This window comes from Microtus ochrogaster, linkage group LG4 (genome assembly GCF_000317375.1).
Source record: "Microtus ochrogaster isolate Prairie Vole_2 linkage group LG4, MicOch1.0, whole genome shotgun sequence".
Lineage (NCBI taxonomy): Eukaryota > Metazoa > Chordata > Mammalia > Rodentia > Cricetidae > Microtus > Microtus ochrogaster.
In genome coordinates, this window is record NC_022030.1 from 42852027 (window position 1) to 42863275 (window position 11249).

General features: G+C 36.2%; 1 pseudogene; it reads right to left on the reverse strand.

Moving 5' to 3' along the window:
* Nucleotides 1–5282: 5282 nt before the first annotated feature.
* LOC101990353 lies at nt 5283–9140 on the reverse strand (annotated as a pseudogene).
* Nucleotides 9141–11249: the final 2109 nt, after the last annotated feature.

Sequence of the window (11249 nt, forward strand, 5' to 3'; positions counted from 1 at the left end):
CAGATTGACATCCAGTTTTGCCAGCACAATTTGTTGAAGATGCTCTCTTTTTTCCATTGTATACTTTTAGCTCCTTTATCTAAAATGAGGTGTTCATAGGTTTGTGGGTTAAAGTCAGGGTCTAAAATAAGTAATTTTTAAAAATATGTCTGATGTTGTGGATTTGCTTCTTGAATCAAAGTATTCACTATGCCCTTGAGCCAATCACTCAAACTCTTTTACCCTTGATTTTATTTTAGTTCAATTTCTGAAGTTATATTGGAGTTTGTGGAGAAACAGAATCAGTATAGTTTTCTCTACTAATATCTCAACCTATTTGAGAGAGAAACATAGGACTGGAGAAGAATGGGGAACCAGCTGTTATCCTAGGAGTAAAAGTGAAACTAGTGATTAAGTCTTAAGACAACTAGATAAATTTCAATGCATCTCTCTACCAAAGAGAGAGAAGATGGGCTCTAACAAATTTTGGTTTTGTATTTAGGTTTCAACCCATCATAAAACTTAGGTATGTTACACATTTTCTTTGAGAAGTATAAGAGTAAAAGGTGGTGAAGGAAGTCAGAAGAAGAGATATGTTTCACCAGGAGCATCAAGGTGGTGGCAGTTTTTACAGGATCTGTATATGCTGGTCCCCATAAGACAGGTTTTTTTTTTAAAAAAATTAAATGTATTATAACAGATTATAACAAGAAATTTATATGAAATAAGAGATAGGATAAAAGTACTTTGGAAAGTATTGTATGACTTACAAAAGTAAGTGATTGTAAGTCACATTGAAACACTATGTAAGTTAGCTATTCATTCTGTGTCTTTGAGTTGCTCACTGTAAACACTGTAGGTTTTCTTCATCTAAGCTGTGAGACTAAATAAGAGTGCACTGAAAAAAAAATCACATTTATTGGAAACCTCTAGGCTGAAAACTCAGGTTTTCATATTTTTTTAATCTTCAGAAACATCCTTGAAATTAACAAGTAAATCTTGGGCTCAGAAGAGTCATGCAACAATTTGCATAGTTAATATAAACAACATTGGGAATGCCAGTGAGATGGAGAAATTGGTTAGAGATCATCACATTACTCTGAATTCTCCCCATGCCGGAAGCAAATCACTAAAACTCTCATACACAGAATATTTAAACATTTTCTATTATTAATTTTTAAATTGATATACATACATTAATATTAATTTCTAAACATTAGGACGCCTAAAATACCAAAGCAAGTTTTTTATATTTGTTCATGCAAACATTTGCCTTTATTATTTTGAATTTTAATGATTTTTCTTTAATAGGCACATTCCCCATGGGCAGTTTAGTTGTGATTCTTTACCCTGATTACCTGGAGGAAAATATAGAATGAATGCTGAATTAATTAGTAATTCATCTCACTCAAAGATGCGTTTGATCATTTGAAATCAACAGATAATTTCTTGGGTCACCACTATATATTTATCTTTTCATTTTCCTCTTTGTGTCCATAAAACCCATAATTATCATCTCAGGGGCAAAAAAAGGCATGGTTTCACATGAATTGTACTATTGTTGATGGTCCCAAAAGAAGTAGCTATTTCAATAATGAGGAGTATATTGTGATTGTCACTCTTGGCGAACTTCAAGAAAAAGTGTTTTGTATAAAAAAGTTCAGTATGTTTCACTAATTTTCATTTCTTTTCATCTTCTCAAATTGCTATATATTCATCCATGTTATGCTTACTCCGTTTATATATTTTGTGCCTAACCCAAAGTAACTCCACAAAACATGGACTGATATGACCGTCTTAAAAGAGTAAATCTGGGTACCTCCAAGTTCATGGCTTACTAGGGCAACGACAGAACTGCGTTGTGTATCTGTGGTTACAGCTCAAGTCTTCTCAGTTCAAACATGTTCTCCCAGCATGAAATGAGATGTCTGAAGGGATAAAAATGCATCACAGATCCTTAAAGAAAGTAACTATTGAAAACACTTCTGTATTAAATAAACTATATTCTTTAGACTATCTTTACTTCTGTGATGATTCTGGTCATTTATATTTTGCTTATACCATTGGAATACTTTACGATTTTATACACTATCTCCTACCATGCTGAATTCTTACAATAAATGACTTTCTTGATTATTAAAAATGTGTTGCAAAAGTTTATGGGAACCAAAAGTTCCATTTCCCAGGGGACTCTTAGAGGAAAGTGAAAAAGCCTTGTTTCTGTTCTCTTGTTTAAAATAAATACAACTTCCTTTTCAGAAAACCATTATATGAATTTGCTCAGTGTTTAAACTAGCAGAATGTTATAATTGTATATCCTGCAGCACATATCTTTGAGAACTTCTTGAGTGAGTTTTGCTTTCCTCATAAAGCTGTGTTACACTAAAATTTCACTAGAAGTAAATGCTCTGACTCTGCCTGACTAAAACCTCAGAATTTTATCATTGATTAAAGAAAAATCTACCACCCCTGAAAACTAATAAACTGATAGTAGAAATGTTGGCTTCCCTGAGGGATTTTTTTCTCTACCATCCTTATTCATTTTCTCAATCAAAGGGGCATTGAAGTGGTCAGCAAAATCCAAAGTTTTCCTTTTTGAGCTTAAGCTCGAAGCTAACTCAAAACCATAAAGTCCAAACAGGATAAGTTAGACCATGCCACTGAAAAATACTGTGGGTTTTACTTCTGTATCAGATGGAAAGATGGCATTGCTATCATTAATTTATTAGGAAACAGACTTTATTCTTGGAAGTATCAAAATGAGAAACATGACTTTGAATAGGTTGTGATCTAGTAACTACACAGCTCCAAAAAACCAGGAGGGCAGAAACGAAAGAGGGAAGGAAGACTCCCACAAATTATTAAAGAAATCATGATGTTATAACCATACAATGAGCTGTGTTGTACATTACAAAGTCAGTATATATCTGAAAGAATCCTAAAACTAACCGGCTTCCCTTTTCTCTGCTTTCTTATTGTTCCCATAACCAAACTCCTTTGTTTAATTTGTGAACTTGAAATGAAGATGTCGAGAACTTTCTAAGAGTAATGTTGCCTTTCTCATCACAGTCTATGTGTAACAGCATTCTGTTTAGGAGTTGAAGTCATATTTGTTAAAGACTTGGATAAACACTGCAAGTTAGAAAACTAGCTTCCGTCATCTCAAGAACTGAAAAAGCAGTTGTGTTTTGGAAGAACAATGTGCTCGCTTGAGCTATTGAGTAATGAATAACCTAAAGAAATGATGCAGAGATCATATGTGATGGATCTAGGCAGTCCGCATTTTACAAATGGCCACCAGTGCTATGATGTCAAATACCTGCGCAATTGAGCAATTGTTTTCCCCATTTTAACTTGAAACGGTGGTTTTCTCGTATAGATAATGATGGTCATCAAGTGTATTAGGATTATTAGGAATTGATAGCAAAAATTTCTCAGTGTCCCTTGACAGAGCAAAGGATGCATTTTTCTCAACATAGGATTCTGTGAAGATTCCTCATTGTATGGTTATAGGAGTACATAACACAGGAAAAGTCAAAGGGATCTTAAATTAAACAGGACCCACACTAATTAAACATTAATAGGATCAAGGCACTGAGCTAGATAACATGAAAATGCCAAAAGTACATGCTTTGCCACACAGTGGAACATCAATTTAAAGAGATGATTCACATAAGGGTTCCCATTTTATATTAATAGCTACTTAATTGCCTTTGTGGTTTGGGATTGAGTGCCCTATATAATGGCTAAATTTTCACAGATGTCCCTAAAATGAATTTAGATATTATAATTTTGTTTCTAATGACTAATTCATGTGAAAACATAAAATCTTAAGTGCACTAATACAAGGTTTTACAAACATATTTAATTTCCAATTACCTGGGCTTCATCTCATGAAAATCTTATTTTTAACTCAGTAATTTTATTTTATAAGAAATATATTAGAAATGATAGCAGATGTTGCCATTTAAGTTATAGCTACTCTAAAAGAATCTGCATTTTCAAAACATTCTGAGAATAACGTTAGTCTCCTTTTAAAGTACTGTAATATATTTTATTATGCCCAGCACAAAGGTCAGAATTTCAAGCAGTATACTTGAATAAAGCAGGATTCACATGACTATTAAAAAGCATAAGCATCCCTGATGGGAAAATACCAAGAAAAGCGTAAAGCTATGCTGATAACACTGTCAGGATGCAACAGCAGGGCGCCCATTCATAAAAATAATACCCAGATTGTATACCGGGCATCCTTATCTTATGGAGAACAGAACAGGCTTGGGTGATAAGAAAGTTAGAAAACCCAAACATCTGCTTGGGTCCTGGAGCAATAAATCTACATTTGAAACCATTCTAGTTACTATGGAGACCCTTAGGAGCTACTGGACACTGGTACAGCTTTTCTCAGAAGCCACCTTTTGCTTTTTGCGTTCATTTGAATTCATTTTAATGAAGGACAAGCTTTTTTACTTTAAAATGCAGGTGTCAGTGTCTCTGATCCTGTTCCCCTTTCTTCTCTCTGGAGTCTTGAATGTAGCAAAATTGAGGGTATGAATAGTTATCATTACTCATCATTCTGTGTACAACAGATTCTGGCACCTCATAGACTCAGTCATGACAGGCCCATAAACAAGTATGCAGGCTTAGGTTAGCCAGTGGTCTCAGTTAAAGCCAAAGCACGTGACAAAATGCAGTGGAAAAAAAATGAATATGATCACAGGAACTGCAGACTATGAAGGCACTTAATGATACATAGGTTTGTCTTTGGTGCAATGGCACAAGGCTATAAGTTATATATTATTAATTTATTAAAGAAAGTTTGGCTTTAAGGAAGTTTTGTAGATGCAGATAAGAGGCTCTCTGGGTCAGGCTAGTTAACCACAGCTGAGTTGCTAATCTTCATGATCCGTGAGAGACCATGTCACGAAAACAGTAAAAGGTAGAAAGCACTATAGGAAGGCAACTCATACTAAGCTCTGGCCTCGATATCCATGTATGTGTGTACACACACACACACACACACACACACACAAACACACACACATACACTAATCTAGTTAACTTATTTCTTCTCTTTTTTGTAGAAAGTATTTTTATTAGGTTAAAATATTCTTTGATGAACAGAAAGTATTTATGTGGAGAGTTCAGAAAAATCAACTTGTGATTATTTATTTGTCTTGTTTTGATTACAGCCATGATTGCACACATTCCTTCTAGTGGTTTCCTGTAAATCTGTCTCTGTTCCTATCTGATCACGGGAGAAAGTACAGGAAGGACAGCGTTCTCTTCTCAAGGTAGCATTTTTAGAAGAGTTCCAGTGTTTTTCCCTGACACATCAGGTGAAAGAATTTGTTAATTTGGTCCAAGAACTCATGGCCAGGCACAAACTCAACTATGTTTTTGGTCATATATTCAGACACCAGCTTTGAGAAATTCTCTACTCCCCTATCCTCCAAAGGCGATGTGTGTCCTGTCACCAGGTGAAAGGGAGGAGTGACGATTTCTTCACCTGAAGCAGCTAAGCCAACCATCACACTGACCCGCTGACCCGATCCCCACACCTGAGCCCTGCCTTTGCGGGTTGCCTGGAGGGCTGGCTGCTCTCACCCCCCTCATACTGCCAATAGTCTTGAAGGAGTAGTCCACTTCTCCCTTCTGGCATCTCAGTGAGTACTTCCTGGATGCGTTTACTGAAATCTTGGGGGTTAATACAGTCAGAGGACCTGAATGCTTTGGTCTTTGAGAATTTGTCTTTATTGATGTGATGTCAATGATCTGGAACACACAAGCCACTTTACATCCATGATCACCGCCAATTCCCGGGCTTCCAGGACAAAACGGAACAGACAGAACCAGTCTCCACCTTGGCAGTTGAAATGCCACAACAGAGAAGGCAGGCTTTATCCAGAGGGGCTGTAGGGTCAGTTTTAGCGGCGGAGATGTCAACCACAACAGTGTACTCAGAAAAAATACTGGTTTCTGTGAAATTGACAAAAGGACTTTCCTTTGCAAGCAAATCTGCCAGTACCATCTGGCATTAAAACTTACTCTGGAGTGACTCTCGTGTTCTGGCAAAGGTTTGTTTTTGGACTCAGACAAAAGTAAAATGGGATGACACTATCACCTGCCTTATGTTTAATAACCCCCTCACCAATGCTTTTCACAATTCCAGCACCTTCATGTCCCAAGATCACCAGAACACAACCCTCTGCTCAGGGTACAGGTATCGGTGTGATAAATGGCAGTGGCACTAATCTTAATTTGACTCCGTGAGCCTTTGGAGGTGTTACTTCTATCTCCTCTATGGAGAGAGGTTTTCCGGCCTCCCAGGCAACTGCAGCCATTCACCTGATCACTTGGTTCTCTCCTTCAACAAGTTCGGGTCCGTGCACTGATCATCTACCTATTTCTTCTCCTTAAGGAATACGTGCCACCATAAAAGGAGACTATCTCTACCTATGTATCTATCTACCTAACTATTGATCACTTAGGGACTGCTATGTCTACACTCAAGGCTATACATTTAATATTATAACATTCCATTTTGTGTTCTTTAGCTGATTAATAACATACTGTACAATATGAGAAATCATAGAAAGTATAGCATAACCATTTCATAGCACACAGATACATGCAACCATATCCAATTTTTTTCACATGGATTCTGGGAATCAAACTCAGAACAACAGATTTGTGTAAGGGCTTTCCTACTAAGGATAGGAAAGCCCATAATTATATGACTCTTTAAAAGTAGAAATAAAGAATTTAAACCACAGTGATGAGGACTTTATTAGCTACAGCTACTTCAGGTACATTCTATATTTCTTTATTCAGTCTCAAAACTTGATTCTTTTATAATATTTAGGAGCCGATATTATTTGCTATGCCAATAATTGTAAAATTGTAACTGATCTTTTTCTTACTACTTTATCCACTTTGCTATTGGTAGTGTTGATGAAACGGGTGATAACAGTGATTCTGTAAGTTCTTCAGAGTGACACCCATGCTGGCCATGCCACAAAAGGGATTCAGAGAAATAAATGTTCTTTAAATGTTTATTTATAGTATGAATAATAGATGAAAAGTAAATGTTGTCAGTGATTCCCTAGAAACAAGATGCAGGGAAGGCTGACACATGAAGTATTAGGAACTGAAAAGCAAATCTAAGTCTTACCACTTAGGGACCCTTAGAGCTCTTTCCATTAGATACAAGACATATGGGGAAACTGCTAAAATTGTACAAAGCAACCAACCATTGCAAAAAAACCATTAAAATCACACAGAGTTCAGCATAATTAAACTGAACATTTTTTTAATGAAAATATCACTATTGTTTTGTGCTTTTAAATGCCGAGGAAATCTGAGGCGGGATGTTTGCACAACACAGCCATGAGGAAGGTCACAGACCCTTTCCTCCAGAGGTGATAGGGATCACCACTACCCACACCCTCATTCCCTTCATTCTCATATTGTTTGCTGTTTGCTTGTTTGTTTGCTTTTTGAGGCAGCTCTAGATCTTCCTGAAATGTGAGGTGAAGGAACATGTGCAAACTTGGTGAGTGTCATCAGGAAAAAAGCAAAAGAGAGTTCTGTCCTGTCCTGTGTTGTGCAAACATCCCGTATCAGAGGCCCTGGGTCTCTCCTGGGAGCACCCAGACTGTGGACAGGATTTAAAGTCAGAGACTTTGAACCATATACACTGGAGAGCTTGGCCTAAAATGATGTAAGGAGCTGAGCCAGTAAAACATTCTAAAACAATATAAAATGCAGACACATGGGCGCCTACAAGAGGAACTTTAAACTGAAGATATGAGGGAAAACGGCCCACAAGAATACCATTTGATTATGGTATTAAATGAATTTTCTGGTTTTCTGAGCCCATATGCCTAAATTTAGTCGGCTTTTGTTATGTGTTTTTGCAATAACAAATCTGATCCACCCCTACCAAAACTGCATAATCATTGTAGAAAGTTACTCAATAGGTTTTTATATATTTCATCATCCATTTGCATATCTCTTATGAAACTCATTGCTAGGATTTTGTCAAACTGAAGTATAGTTTACATTTATACAAAAATTTGTACATGAACATCTATAACAGCTTGATTGTAATTGCCAAGGATGGCACACAAGGGGATATTTTGGTGATTGTGAATATTCATCATCACTAAAATACCTGGCATCTTCATTATACTGGTAATTACCTGAGTGTACAATTTTGTCAAATATCATTAAATGTCTATTTAAGTGGGAAAGTTTCCTCTATGGTAACCATACCTCACTATACTTCATGTAGAAATGCTGTGGTCATTTCTAAAATTACTCCCAGAAAGGTGATTTTTAACAGGGACTGGAAAACTGTAGCTGAATAAGGTAAATAGTATTATTATTAAAATCCACAAGGACTTTGATTTCCCAGGATCCAGTTTAATGAACAATGATTCATTGATGGCAGCCTCAAGAGCACTTGTATTACTTTGTCTCTCGTCTTTTCCATCCATAATTTCAAAGAGATGAAATTTCCTGCCTCCTGGAGAGGGACAGCCGAGTGACAAGAACAAGCATAAGGCCTCACACGGTTCATTCACAGCTTTTACGGAACAAATTCCGCTTTCAAGATGCGAGCATTTCTTAGTTTTATTTGGAAAGTCATTACCTGATGAACAATTCTTACTCAAGAGTGCCTTATCGTGACAAAGCTCTCTTTAAGTCATAGCTATGTATTTCTCCTGAACAAAACACTGACTTTCACTGCAGGACAAAAAACATCACAGTATTCTAGAACTCTGGGGTAAAAACCGCCTTATTTTAAATAAGTCATTTTAAAGACCAAAGCTAGAGAGGCAACTGTAAATGATACATGGAATGCCTTTCACTCATTATATATGCACCTTCCAGAAATTATTTTTAATGTCTATCATCTCTGTAATCCTGGCATGTAAAAAACATTATTATCTTAAAATATCATGAGTTTCATAAAAATGATGAATGGGCAGGCATAGATATTTAAGAAATAACCCAAATAAAAACCACTGGTGGAGATTATCACAATACTTTATATATATATAATGTATACTGTATATTTAGTATATAGTGTGTGTGTGTGTGTATATATATATATATATAATATCTATAAACATACCTCCTACAGCATTTAACATGTTATACCTGCCCTTATTGGTTTCAAACACATAAAATCATTCTCAGGCTGTGAAATTTTTAGGGATAAGTTTGCATTATTATTGGAGTCTTTATTTAATTTGCTTATTTACAGACTTTTCTTATTAAAGTCACTTAGGTCTCAGAAGGAAGACGGAGGAGTACAAGTTTAAAAACCACAGAACCCAGAACCATCTAACCTGTGTCAAGTGACAGCCAGCCATTGTCCAAATGGTAACCACAAAAGGAGAAAATAGATATCCTCACCATCTGGTACAAACTAACGAGAGAATTCTGCTAAAATTGTTTTCCAATAGATAATCAAAGATACAGATGATATACGTCAGGTAGGTACAGTGAAGTATAGATACAGGGGTAAAGGACTAGAAAGAAATATGAACAACTTTCCTATAAAATTTCAAAGTTAATAAGTAAATATCATGAATTTGAAGCAAGAAGGGTATGTGGCATATGCTTTAAATATAAAATATATTTCAAATATAAAAACAATTTACATTTTCACGAGTTTAATAATTAATTACAATATTTTTGCCACTTTGATCACATGGAAAAACTTATTTTTAAACATTTTAAATTTATATAACTTTTTATATGTGTAAATTTAATAAACAAGTGTGGGAATTTAAAAATCTCAAAAGAAAAATAAAATTTCAAGGAGAATTTCTTGAAAATTATATTATTGCTAAGAGAGAATTCTGTAAAAGGAACTGCAGGCTGCCTTCCTGCTGTTAGCTCCCTACCGCCTGGCTAGCTTATGCTCCAAAATAACAACACACAAATTGTATTAATTTAAACACTGCTTGACCCATTAGCTCTAGTCTCTTTCTGGCTAACTCTCATATCTTGCTTTAACCCATATCTAATAATCTGTGTAGCACCACAAGGTGATGTCTTACCAGGGAAATTCTAGTGTATGTCCATCTTGGACTGGAGCTTCATCGCGTCTGCTCTGGAGAGAAGAGCTATGGCGTCTGGCTCACTTCACTTCTTCCCAGCACTCTGTTCTGTCTACTACACCTACCTAATTTTCTGACCTATCAGACCAAGCAGTTTTCTTTATTGATTAACCAATGAAACAACAGATTGACAAATGACCTTCCTACATCAAGAGAATCTAGCAGGGATCACAAATATGAATGCCCACATGGGCCAGTGATTTAAAGGAGTGAAATGAATGAGTCGTGTAAGCAATCGTGTGGTGGTCTGGTTTTTAACTCACCAGAAATAGAAAGTACATTATTATTTCTAAATTCTACAGTGTCTACAGTCTTTATTGTGGTGGTGGTGGTGGTGGTGGTGGTGGTGTGTGTGTGTGTGTGTGTGTGAGAGAGAGAGAGAGAGAGAGAGAGAGAGAGAGAGAGAGAGAGAGAGAGAGAAATTGAATTTTATTGTCATTACTTCTATATATGACTGTGAGATATTTGCTGGAACATGGGCAACTCATCAGTTGCTACATCACTAAAAACAATGACACCTCCTTCCGCCCAGCATCACTTATGTGCCCCTGGTATCTCTCAGGGAAGGGCGGGATCTGATGAGCCACTCAGCCTGCATAATGAATGATGATCCCCTGCAGCTACCTCTTCAGTGTTAGCATACTCTCAGACCCTCTCTCTTTCCGAAGGCTCCCTGAGCCTTGGAAGAGGTGTGCTAGAATTCTAACAATAAACTAGGAACTTATTCCTCATTATGTAAAATATAATATTGAAGTTTATTAAGTAAAAGGATTAGAAGGTCTTTCATGTAAAAGGCTAATGCTTCCTTTGAAAAGAAAAAACTGGCACAAATACCCATTCAACTAGCACAGAGTGGGTGTCTATCATCCACTCTAAATTTCAGACCTTCTCAAACTTTCTTGTCATGTATCACATGTATTTCCTCAGTATGTTTGATAGAGGGTTAATAATAGAGGTTTACAGGCTTCAACTTTAATAAGATATAAAGGTAGCAATCTTTAATGCAGCTTTTTCGAAATTTCCTCAACATGACAACTATTAACAATATAAAACATCTTTAAAAAAACTGTAGATTTTTCTAGGCTTTAATCTCAGCACCTGAAAAGAACTGACATTACAAAGCTGCTGGAAAGG